This window comes from Patagioenas fasciata, chromosome 1 (genome assembly GCF_037038585.1).
Source record: "Patagioenas fasciata isolate bPatFas1 chromosome 1, bPatFas1.hap1, whole genome shotgun sequence".
In the NCBI taxonomy this organism is placed as follows: Eukaryota; Metazoa; Chordata; class Aves; order Columbiformes; family Columbidae; genus Patagioenas; species Patagioenas fasciata.
In genome coordinates this window covers 68311019-68324764 of record NC_092520.1, presented here as the reverse complement: position 1 = coordinate 68324764, position 13746 = coordinate 68311019, and positions in this window count along the sequence as shown.

Here is a 13746-nt window from a genome sequence, read left to right as displayed (position 1 = left end):
GAGAATTGCTGTCTAGTATACTTCAGTGCAGGCTTTCCCAGGAATGCTTTCCTAAGACTGTTTTCCAAGTAGCCATTGCAATGAAAACATACAGAAAACCCCATCAACTTTTCATATGCAACTGATTTGTAAACAGAGTGTGTTTTGACCAGGTTTTATTTAAGGTGTTATAACTGGCTGGCATTAGACTTCAGAAGGGGAGTTGAAATAGCAATAATAATTAATAGGTAGTATCATGGATGGGGTTGATAGAAACTCTAAGTTTCTGAGTCAGGTCTTTTTACTATTGTTAAAATTATCCCTTTGGACATCATAGATTTTCTATGCTTCATAGTCATCTAAGTTTGTTTTTGTAAGTCACCCAAATCCAATGAGAAATTTCCAGAATGAGGTCGAAGAGGAAAACCACTGTGTCTACATGCTTTAAAGCCAAGAAGAGGAATGCAATCTTTGTCAGGCATGTGTAGCTTGCATTTCTGTGAAGTGCTATGTGGATTTGGCCAATTTATAAATCATTGCATATTACATCTCACACATGCTCATGTTTGCTACAAGTTACCAGCTAAGGCCTTTGAGTAGTTTTCTTTTAGGATGTTTTATTCTATTTCTGTTTATGCTCCAGGAGATCCGTTTCTGTGCCATAAGAAAGGAAGTGCTACATTATTGCAACATCCTCTTCATAAGTCATTGATGCTGTCCCTTTCCAGAAAACCTAGAAAATTCTCCAGTGCAGGGAAGGTGAAAAGACAACCTATGACTGCTCTGTCCAAGTCCAGCTGGGGTCACAAGACTTGTTTCTCACACATATCATGGTGCCTCTGAAAGCCGTACTAAACTGTAACTCCTTCAGAGCAGTCTATCAATGCCACTGGGTGACTCTGCTTTGCTTATGCTTTTTCTTTCCCTTTCTCTACACCGGCTTTCCTAATGACCAGTCTCTGAGCTTGAGGGCTGGGACATCCAGCAAAAGTCCTGGAGTGGTCTGGAGGAGGAACCTACCTGGCACAGAGTATCTTGGAGGGACAGAAGGCATGCTTCGAGTGGGGCACAGCCTGCTAACCACGCTCCTTCCCCTCCCAGCCAGTTCTGTTTGAGCATCAATAAGCAACCTCACCCAGTCGGCACAAAAGTATGCGTCAGATTTGCAATGCTTTCGGTAAACTGAAATGTGTCCTTGAAAAGCTGCTCTTGAAGAACGCAAAACAAGCTTTGAGAAGTTTCATCTAAAAAAAACAAAAAGGGAAAGTACCATGTTTGTAGCTTGTTGGGCCTGTGCACTTAACTTTCTAAATATAGAGACAATGTCTGTTCTACAATGAAATCTGTGTTGGAGACAGCTTACCTAAAGTACAGATTTGGCTTTTTTCCTTCAGCTCTGTCCTTTCCCTTATATCCTTTGTCTTATTTGCTCCTTCTCCCAAGTGCAGTGTCATTCTGAAACCATTCCCTGCAATGCTGCTGAGCAACACAGGAGAAACACCACACAAATGAAGGGTGTGGAAACTAACAGAGAACTTACTGTTGAATCATGAACAAAAATTATCGTTTCCAGCTTCCCTGCATGTAATGTGAATTTCCACTCTCAACATGCCCTGTATAATAAAAACAAAACAAACCAAACAAGCAAACAAACCCCACAACCAAAACCCACCGCATAGTGATGTGGTCTGGCTCCTCTTCCCTCCTTCAGGCTTCTGCCGAAGAGCAAGAAACTGAAATCAGGAGGACATGAAGCTTGTTCGTCGCCTGGCGGCATAAAGGAGACTGACAGAGTTCAGAGCTCAGAACTACTTCTCCCATTTGCTCCAGGGATGGAAGAGATGTTTCTTTCCATGGTATCACCTTTCCAGTTCTCCAGAGTGGCCAGAGACCTGGAGGAGCCAGAGGGGATGTGTGGAGGAGCCAGCTGTTACAGTGAGTTGAACATTTTCATGCATTCCGACAAGCATTAAAAAAACACAGCTGCTTTCTCCATTTTAATTCACTTTCAAGCTCTGTGCTTAGCACTCAGGAGAGGTTTATATTACTAGTTTACTATCTTACACTATCGTCAGCTCGAACTACTAGTGTGATATCAGTTAAATGGTAGTCCCTAATTCAGATTTTTGCCTCCTCTTGTATCAGATATTCTGGTCATCCACTTTGCTTAAGCTAACACCCTCTCAGTCAGTGATTTAGCACCAGTTTTAGGGAATGCCCCAGAGGAGAAAGCCTTGAAGTGGCTTGTGCATTCTCTTTTGTTGTTCTCTTAAACTGGTTATGTTGCTCAGTCTCACAAGCCTGGACCTTCCTTATCTCAGTGTGGTTGCTTTGAGCTGGAGAAACATCAAGGCTGCTGTGAGCAATGGTGAATGGGGTGGCTCTGAATTCAGTGCTGAGTCTTGCAAAAAGAGTTAAATCAGCAAAAGTTGATTTCATAATAGCAGTAAAATGTATCAATTACTGTTGAATGAAAGAAAGCAACTAGTTGACCGGAGGATATGAGGTTACGTCCTGTCATGAGCTTTTTTTTGCAAAAGGAAAGACAAAAAACTTCCAAACAAATCCACAGCAATGACCATCTCCTTTACGCTGCTTTGGATCCTGTAAATAAGGTCAGGCCCCCTCAAACAATATTTGCTCTCACTCGGTCCCGCTGATTATTTAACAACTTTTTGATACTTCACGTAGACAGAAAATAACACTCTGGTCCCCAAGTCCAGAGAGCTCAGTTGAAGTGAACAAGAAATGGGAAGAGCAACAAAGCTCAGTGACACGTTTTTCACTCTCCACTTCCCTTGTGCGTGAAACAGTGGTTAGCCTCTCAGTTAAAGCTGTGGCTGCCGCCCAAACTGCTCCACTCCTCTTCATGGCAGCCCAATGACATTTGAATGATGGATTTGAATTAGCACTTCAGTTCAAACATTTGTTACAAACTTATTCTTAAAGCTCTTAGTTGCTCTTTTGCAGACGATCATGAGGAAACCTTTCTCTACTTGCAAGCACAGCCTTACTATACCTTATAATGATGTGTTATGTCACTTTTCTTGGTCTGTCTTCTTGATGTAGTTCCAGAAATCTGGCCCATCCTCCTTTATTCAACTCCTTTCTCCCTGCTGATACAAACTCTCTTCTCACGATTCACTCGTCACCATACTGCAATCTCTTTCAAGTAGCTGTCTGCTTATCCCTAACCCATGCAGGTCTTGCTCAATTTTTCCTCTTCTTTATACAAATCTGTCTCTTCTGATGAGCTTTGAAGGCCTAAGACAAAGGCCAGGATAGTAATATTAATGCTTTCCATGGAATTAAAGTTATCAAAACATAACAGATTGCTTTCAGAACAGGAGGCTTGGAACAAATTGTGTGTTCTCCATTGGAAGACCATAGAGGGAGTCCTCATTTATTGTTAATGCCATCTTTGTCCTCCCATATAAAACTTTCTTGGTAACATCCTTCAATTTTACATGTATTCCATACTCTCTTGGGCAAAGGTGTATATCAGAGCTGTTTGCCCATTGCTTTGAATAATGGGACAAGACATGAGTGCAATGCAATATTATAAAAGTGACGATCATAAATAATACATAGAATGGTAAGGTTCTGCTAAAAAGGCATGGGACACTAAAACCAGGAAGTAATATAATTAAAGGGATTCCAACACTTGAATCTCTAACTGTTACTTTCTACAGCACTGACTTGAGCTACACACTTTGCTGCAAAAAGGTCTGGGTGTTTCAGAGGAAGCTGTTTCTTCTGGTAGGATGCTGGGAGGCAGAAGAGCTGGTAACAGACTTCTCACACTATCATCCTCGGTTGTGCCTGACATCTCATGAAAAAAAAAGCTTCAGCTGCAGTGGAGACAAGTCAAATTATTTGAAGGATTTTCACCTGTTGTCACTATGAATTATTTGAACTCAGGAAGCATATGAGATATATTGTTTTCTTTGGTTTCTAAAACTTGTGAAATATAGGAACCTGGTACTTGGGGTGTGAACTGACTTGATATACTATGAAAAGAAAGTAGCTTAATACAAGATGTGCTCTTAAGTTTAACCTTAACCTTTTAAATTCATCAACATTAAATATTAAGTTGATTAGTTGTTTTACTACCTTGAATGCTAAATAAACCCTCAGATTTTGTATTCAGTCTGATTTACTGTAAAGAGGTAAGAAGCCTCTATCTGGCATTAACAAGGATGACATCTGGCTCAGGATGCTTCTTAGGGGCTGTGCTTCTTTAAAAACTAAAACAGCAAAATCAAAGCCAGAACTTCTCAGGAAACCACAGCCTACAACAGCCCCAAATGGTTCTCACTTTCCTTACCTCTTTGTCCTCTTTGTTCAACTGAATCATCTTCAGCCTTTGTCTTCCCCTCCCCAATACTATTTATCTATCACATTAATTTTCCTCTTAAAAGCATTATCAGAAGGCATTCATTACGCGTAATTTACTCCCATCAGACAATGACTTGTTTAAACCAGGCACAAGAGCTGCTGAAAATTACAGAACTACTCTGTGTCTGTGTGGACCATGCTAGTTTGGGACATGTTTTGGGAGCAAGGTAGCATGGATAGCCCTTTTCATTGTTCCTAGCTGACATTGAAGCCATTCAGGACATTTTCAAAAGTCACTTACTTTGGGAAAAGGCTGAGAAACATAATGGAACTGTTTGCTGTTGTTGGTATCCACAACAGCACATCATTGGTTTAGGCTGAACCATCTCTGACTGGTTATTAAACACTCGAAAAAGAGTCTAGTAATTGCTGTCTAGTTGCAAATGATGCTTAGGAAATGTATTAGCATAAAAAATGTATTTACAAAGCTCTGAAAGAGCAATATCAGTAAAGGCCATGAGCACAGTGTACATACAGACAAATTCATTTGTCTGTCTGTCTGAATAGCCCCTAGATAACCTTCTGAGTTTACCTAGGAGCATGTGGAGGTACTGTGCATGCTTGGTCTTGTGTACTCTGGATGATGCCCTCCATCTGTGCAAGATACCACGCTTGACATGGTTATGGTCCCCGCAGCCTGGGAGGCTGGTTTGGAGGATAGTCCTGGTGGCAGCCATAAGTTGTAATATTTGATGTTGCTAACACACAATTTACTTTTAGGCCTAATGTAAAATGTCACTGCCGTGCAGCCTCCTGTGGTATAGGAGAGCTCAGTGAGTTGGAGGGTGCTACAGATATGAAGAGTGTAAAGTGTTCAACTTGTAACCAAACTCCCTATTTGGTGTATGTGCAGGAGTGCAGTTGTGGTAGGTTTTAGTTTTGTCCAGTCCCAACTCAGGCTGGTATTCTTAGCTCCTGTTCTAGACACAGTCTAGACTTCTTAGTCCCTGAGAAGATACGGCCTAACGCGGTTCTCAAGGCTTGCACGGCAAGGCTGACTTCAAACAGGCCCACTTGTTGGTGATGCTTGGATCAAAGTACCATTTGCTCACTCAGGGTGGGGACATCCCTCACACTCCACCTTTTACACCTTTTGCCTTTGTGTGCTCCTCTTTATCCTCCACCACACAACAGAATGGAAGTTCTGCCATTTGATGTACTTGACTGCAGCTGCCACAAAGGTGACCCAGTAAACATACCAACAAAGAAGGATATCTCCTTAGCCAGAGTCCCCAGACATCTCTAATAAGCTGAGCGGAAAACTCCTTGATGGGGAGTAGTCAGCATGACAAAAAAGCCCTGAATGGTGCAGAGCACAGAAACTGTGATAAAGAACTGACCTTCCATGAAAACAGAGGACAGCAACAACTATTCCAAGAACTGATATCCTATACACACTTATGTATCTACCAAAAAGGCATTTGTGCCAAAAAACTATAAAAAGTAACTTGCTATCGATCCAAAATGAGCTTCTCTGCAAGAGTTATTCTGCAAGAGCTTTTCACAAGAGATGTCCTGGAAAGACCAGACCCTTGCTGGGGATGCCTGTCTGACTCCAGAGTCCATGACATGGGTCATCTTTGAAGTGAGACTTCTTCCATCATTGATTAGCCCTGCTCTTGGAGGTGGTTTGGTGAATGTCATATCTGTAACACCTTGCATAATACATTTTAAAGTGTGCATACACGTGAAAGTTTGTAAGTTTGTACTTGCTTCACTAGCTGGAATTCTGCAATAGCTTTTAATAAATACATATTTGCTTTACTCTTGTAATATATGTATATAGTTGCTTTTGTAGCAGTAATTTTGTAGTGACTTGTAGAAAATATTAATATTGGTATTTGTGTCTTTATGTTCATTCATTTGTTTTTACTAATAGTAGCTTTGTATTAATTTGTAATGAAGAAGTTCTCAGAAACCCTGACCTCTCTGTCCTTTGGTACCGTAGAATCCTGGGAACTCCATGGGCACCATCTTTACACACTCATGGGTCAGGTAAGTCCCACAGGTCGTGATCGTGACTGCTACAGCAACCATCTCTGTGAGCACTCACACTTAATCTAGAAAAATGACACGGAACAAAAAGAGCACATGGAAATCCAGAGAAGGAAACCATTTGAATTCAAAGAATTTCAAAACGAACATCAATTATTTTGGAACACAGCAGTTCACTGTGCCATCTGCACTTGTATTTACTGTGGGTGGAGAGCTGGTTTTGATTAACAAAATCCAAACAAAATATTGTCCACAGCCCAATAATCCAATGAACAGAGCACCACTATTTTACTATAAGTTTCATATCACAGACCATTTGCTAACACAGTTAAGCAAGGACCATGGGAACAGAGGTGACTCGCTGGGCAAAAGGATACACACAATATTTTTTCTTCTACTCCCATAACAAGATAGTCCTTGAGTGACTGCCAATATGAAAAATGAAGACAATTTAATGAAATTCAGCAGAAAAATTCCTGTGACTACTGAAAAAAACAATATTGTGGGGTATTGTTGTTGTGAGGTTTTGTTTGTTTGTTTGTTTTATCCTGTCTCCAAAATGCCAATTTATAGCAATGAAAACACACGATTAATGTCTCCAAGGGAGAAAGCATAATGCTAGTGGGAGCTGGGATTGCATAACACTGCTGTCATCATTTGCCAACTAATTTTTAAAGGTTTCCCTGTCAGAAAAACAGCTCGTGAGTTACTTCTGTATTCCACATTACTGTTTGCTTTCTTTTGGCTGAGGAGAACGCCATCTCTTCAGGCAATGGATAGTTTCAGCACAAGGACAAAATAAGCTCCTGCAGGTATTTTGGAAACAACAAGAAACAGATTATTAGTTCAAAATGTAATGGGACCAATGAGGGAAATTGTCTGTCTTCTCTTCTGTAACACAATCTAATAACAGGAATTATCATAAAATAAGTAATTAATTAACAATGCATTCATTGTATTAGAAATGCTCCAGGTTGTTCAGGCAGGTCTGAGGACTGGATTAATCTTCTCCAGTGTAGACATGCACAGTGCAGGTAGATTTATATGGCTGAGATCATTTTCAAGCAGAGGGGAACAGGTCAGAAGACTGCTCCCTGTGACTCTTGCTGACCACAGGTGGGTCATCTGCTGAGATGAACTCTGTCCTAAGTGCTCAAGTCAGACTTTGTGAAAGCCTGAGAGACCTGCGAGCTGAAAGCCCTGAAGAGCTTGCCCTGAAAGAATGGTTACAAGGAGGAATGTGACATGTACCCCTGGGGAATGGGAAGAAGGAAAATTTAAGGAGATGAGTGTGGTGTGACACCTTGGCAGCAAGAAAGCTGGAGACTCTTTCAGTTTCTACTGAGGGCTGTAAGACAAGGATAGGATCTAGAAGAAGCTGTTGTGCCATAGTAAGTTGGTCTTGCAGTAAGATGAGAGAGAATTGCAAGGTTGCTCTTACAAAGTCTGAGCTAATATTTGTGTTTGAAGGACATGTGGAAGGAAAAGGAAAGAAACAAAAACATCTGGGTAGTGTTATGTGTTATGAATGCTGCTGATGACTAAAGGCCTACTGAGAAAATAGGTGTGTCCCGACAAATGTGCTAAAACGAATGACAGGGATGTCACAGAGAGGCCTCTGTCACCAGTAAGCTTTTGGTTTTGGGTGGGAATGGCAATGAAACTCTGCCTTGCAGGCTTTAAATCTGCCCATTTTTAAGGTAGATCAATCTTAATCAGAGCTAATATGCTGCTACAGAGCAGAAACAATGGCACAACATAGCAGTCTCCTGTTGAAAGTGCTCGTGCTCGTTTCACTCCACAAACACCACTAATTAGATGATAGAAATCCAGTTTCTTCTTATTTCTAAACTGAGTCTTCCTGTGGTCCTTCCTCTTTGCCTTTGGGTCCTCTTTTTGTAGCCCGTGTTTATTGTAGGGTGAGTACACTGTGGTTGCAAAGAAAAATCTCTGTCAAGAACTGCATTTTGGACTTTACAAAAAGTACTAAAGAACAGTGGATATGTGTTAATAATAGAGAAATAAAAATGTAGTAATAAGCATAACTTATGACCCATTTTCCTCAAGCAGTCAGAGAGCATCAAATTTTTGAGTGAAGGAGCATGTAATTCCAGCCGTGTTCACCATCCCAGATTACTTGGGCTTTTCCTAAGACTTCCTTGCAATTAGGCTAGCTTTGGATCCCTATTCAGTTTGTGCAAGAAGTTTCTGATGATTAATCAATTAAAAACTACTAACAATGGCAGTACTGCTTATTTGTCGTGGCACTTTAGCAAAAACAAGATGAGAAAATAGGAAAATCAAAGCTTTTGAAAGAACTCAGTGACTATGCCAGCACAGGACCCCTGGACATGTGTACAGCAGACAGAAAATCAACTGCTTGGCAAAATGTTAATCACAGTATTCTGCCTAGTCTCTGGAGGCATTTGAGGCAGCACTTAACACAGTGATTCATATCTAGCCAGTTAGAGCTCAGATCTATGAAAGATAGTAAATAATTTTCTAAAGGCAAATGGTTCATGCTCCAGACACAGGAAATCAATTGTTGCAGATAAAGCATTATCGTATCATGAACATTATCTTCCACATGTCTGCTACTTTGATTTTCTCACTTTTTTTTTGCTGCAAGAAATGTCATAGCCCAGGCAAAAGTAGCTCAGTATGTTGTTTCCTGTGTCCCATGCTGTCCTGAGGCCACAGGTTTTACAGGTGGCAGGAGAAAGCAGCAGTACATCTGTTTCTACATGCTTCTAAGGCAACTAATCCTTCCTTCTGATCTAGGGTGAGATCCTAAACTTAAGCTTAGTGCACTGCAAGTTACTACTCCTAAAGATTCTTCCTTTCTTTTTCAGACACCATATTTGAGGTTCTGCTGTAACTGTGTGCATCCTTTTTGTTTTCTCCTACCAATTTAAAGAAGCATATTATTGTATGGGTTTCCTCAGGCCACTTTGTTACTTCATCTTGTTGCTTTCAGTCATGTAAATTTAGTGGTATTCTACCAAGGCACTGAACATGCAGCCATTGTAGTTTGTCCCGATTTTATTGTGTGCTGTCCCTTTCTGGCTGGGTGAGAAGGATAAACCTAGGATTCCTTTGCTCACAGTTCCAGGTTCCTTTTCAGCATGTTGACCTTTATTGTAACACATTCAAGAATAATTTCTGAGAGCATATTATACACAGAAAATTGCAATATCAGAAGTTAGAGACCTACTCCGTGAGAGCAGATAGATTGTAGTCATTACAGATGAGGCGATGTTAAATTCACGCTAGCTACATATGAGGGATAAAGCAGTGCATCCATCTCACAGACCTCACTGCAAACTAATTACAGCCATTTCAGTTGCACTTCTGCTGACTCCAAGAGCTCTAACCCACAAAACAGGATAAGATCTTGAGGTGACTGTGTGTCAGGCAGAGATATCAAGTTGTGAAACTTGATTTTCATTTCAATGACTCTCCTCCTACTGGCTGGGGAAGCTGTCACTTGCTTTGGCTCTGATGAGTATTGTTAGTGCCAACTTGCTGTCTCCACCTCAAGGAAGTCCTAAGAAGACCAACAATAGCCTTGAAGCCATTCCGGGATCTGCCTTGAAAACTGCTTCAGTTCAAACCAGAACTATTCAGGAATGCCAGTAATAGAAGCATGGCTGATTTATCTAAAAAGTAATGTGATAAAGTAAAAAAAACCCAGGGTTTTGGACCTGCTTAGTCACATTGGAAATGAACAAGGCTATAGATCTTCTGTGTGCTGAAGGCAAAAAGGAAAAAACCCCAACAACTGTCAACAGTTCTCTCAGGAGACATGGAAAAGAGTCACAGAAATGATAGAAGAGAAGCATCCTGTAAAGAAATCCATAGTGGTTCTGGGTGGACAGGAGGGGGAAGGCGTTCCCAGAATGTATTCCTGGTTAATTGCTGCAGTGGCAGTCACTATAACTGCAGACACCTCCTCCACTTAAGCAGCAGTTGCACATGGAAACATGTAGAACTAGTGAAAGGTCTTCTAGCTTTTTTAAAAGAAAAATTGAATAACTATTTTTATTTTAAATGAGATTCCATTTATTAATGCTGTCTTTTGAGATAACTGATACGTTCAGGTTTTTCACTTCCTTAAATTTGAGATCAGTTGCTCTACCCAGCATAAATTTGCTCTAAGTGCAGACGGATATACCTGATCACATATGAACTCTCTCTCTTTTGTGTGGAAATGCCAGACAGTGTGACGGACTGAGCCTCAATACATGAAAGCATGTTTCAAGTTACTGTCATGTGTACAAAATAGGCCTGATATGCTTTTGAAGGAGTACCACTAAAAACACTATTATGAGTGCAATGTGATGTCTGTGACTTTGGGCTTCAGGTGCATTAAGGGAAAGGATCTGGTAGGATATATATAGCTACTAATTTTTGGTTTGGACTTTGGACTTGGCTGACCAGAAAATTGACCACTGCCAGATTTAAGGTGTTTTTTTTTTTTTTTTGAATGAGGATCTCGGTGGGCACAAGCTTTCTTGTTGTGTTAAATTAGGTGTGTTCAGGCTGTAGGAAACTCAGAACTGGCTTGTGTTTTTAAAGATCTACAGCTTTCGGTGTTGCAGCAAGCTGTAGCAAGATTTAACTCAGTATAAATGGGCTCTCTGGCATAAATTTGTGTTTCTTTCCACATTAATCTACATAAAACTACAAGTTCAATGAGCCCTGTGGAGAGCTCCAGTGGAATTACCAGACTGCCTTTGAATGAACTAGTGTGACATAGTCATCACTTCCAACATCAGTGATAGACATGCCAAGAGCCGCTCGTACCTGCCAGGGCCAACAAGAACAACTTACTGTGTTGCTCTGAAGTTCACCCTGGCCAGTTACTCCAAGCTACTGACAGACACAAACCTCTGTCTGGCTTCTCGGCACTGACTGATTTCTGAACAATGCAGTCTCACTAGCAGCAGCCTGACATTGGCCCAGAGGTTTGAGCCCTGAAACATGCCCCAGAGCCCTTCAGTTGGAAGCAATGACAGGTTTTTCCCAATTACGTGTGAACTCAGTGGCTAGGTACACTCACACAGTTGACTGTGTGATTGAGGTAACAGATTGGGTTGCACATCTCACTTGGGAAAACAGCTCTTCAGTGGCACAAGAACTAAACTTTGCAAAAGTACTCCTCTCCAACTGGAGTCTTACAAGATGTTTCATGGTCAAATCATCCACAACAGTCTTAGGAAACTCTAGGAAACACACTCTGCTCTGAGAAAAGTGCATACTTTGCTCCTGAATCACAATTTGGCAGTGCTGACACTTGCGTGCGTTCTGCTGGAAGTGTACTTTTGGTTTGGAGTGATTAGTTTCTCTAAAATGAGTGCCAGCGAGTACTTCGGCTTTTTACTTTAAAAGTGTGGTCATGACAGATATGTGATATCAGAATTGTGGAAATAGTGATGTGTGCCAGATTCCATGAATGACCAGTTTATCTTCAAAAACTATCAAGTTTTATATACATCCAATATGTAAGTGTTACTCTTCCATGAAACTGCTGGGTTTCTGGCATGCTCCCTATTCTCTTGCTACATGGTGGAGAGCTTGCTACTCATTGCTACTGGGAGACACTTCTCTTTCTCTGAACCCCCTGTATCACCAATTTTCAAACTTTGTGCAGCTTAATTAGAAGCATTGCTGTTATCCTTCGGATGTTGTGCAACAAAGTATTGGGCAGATATACAGAGCACTTTGATATCTTTGTTCTTAAGATTGCTACAGCAAATGAAGTTCCCCCAATTTAGCCAGTCACCTTAACACCACCCTTGACTCAAAAACAGTGAAGGCAACAGCAGATTACAGCATTTAACATAGCTAAAATAGATGTGAGAGCTTGCAAAGGCTTAGAAGCACACACAACAACAGGAATAGAAATGTACCCGTCCAGCTCATAAATGGGCTTCTTGACTTCTGTATCATTGGATAAGCTGGTAAACATTTCACAGCTTTCCTCTCTGAGAGCTCCATGTCTCAGTCCAGTTCTCCATCCTGACACTGTCAACATGGAGGAAGCCCAGTATGAGAATCCCTCCTTTATTCTAATTAGTGTTAATGAAACCAAGAGGGAAGAAAGCTAACCCTTCTACCCCCAAAAGCCCAAGCTTCCTACTTGGGAAGCAGTAATTGTTCTCTGAGTCAGGAACAGAGGATCTCCTCTACTGTTCAATAAGTTTCAACATGTCTTCCCTCATTTTTCCAAACCCTTAACAAGTTAACAGTACCTTCACATTGGTTTGAAACTGTTCAACCCCCAAGCCAAAGCTCCTTCTTACATTACATTTGTATAATTCATATGTACATGGATATTTACCTCAACTGGAACACAAATAAAGTTAATTCATGTGGATCTTGAATAAAAATAGAGGTGGGGATAAACAATCACTCCAAGTACCCTACAGTCATACCTCTGAGGAGTGACTAAAAGTAAGCTTATGGGAACCAAAATGGAGGAGGTGAAGGCAAATTCAAAGGGGAGAAGACACCGAATTGAAAACTATGGACAACGAAACAATTCCATAGAAACTTCTCCCTGTCCGGAAAAATTTGCATTTTATGTTTAAACATGTTTAATTTTGCTATTAAACTAAAGAATGAGATCTACATAGAGATACTAACCAAACCCAGAAGGAATAAACTATTGTTTGAGCTGAAAAAGTGACACCCTGGCAGAGTAGAAGGGACAGCTGACCAAATCAGATCAAAGGTAAACATTTACATGATGGAAAGCAAACAAAACTCTGCTCCAAATAGAGAGGTTGAGCAACTCCAGACGATGGAATATGAGAATGGTGGCACTGGGCACTCACATGTCTGTCCTGGAAAATCCCAGGCAGAAGTGAGGGTCTCTATACTCATTTCACAAGTGGGGTGGTGGATTTGCCAAGGACTGGCTTCACCTACGCTGCACAGGTCCCCAGGCCATGTGCCGTTATGTCCAGCATGTCCTGGATGCACCACAGTGCGTGGAAAGGATATGGTTGTTTGAAGACTTGAAATGTCTCCACTCCCACCAAACTACCAAATGGGCTTTATTCCTCACCATGGCAAAGCTGGCACACTGAAGTGGCCATGGGGCTCTTGTGCTTTCCAAGACCAGCCTGGTCAGGGCTTGCCATGAGCCCTGAGGACAGCCTGAGAGAAAACTACTGTCCACACAGCACTGAAGTCATAGAATCATTTTGGTTAGAAAAGACCTTTAAGATCACAGAGTCTAGCACTGTTAATGCCATCTCTAAACCACGTCCCTAAGCACTGCATCTACATGTCTTTTAAACACCTCCAAGAATGGTGACTCAACCACTTCACTAAGCATCCTGTTCCAATGCCTGATAGCCCCTCCTG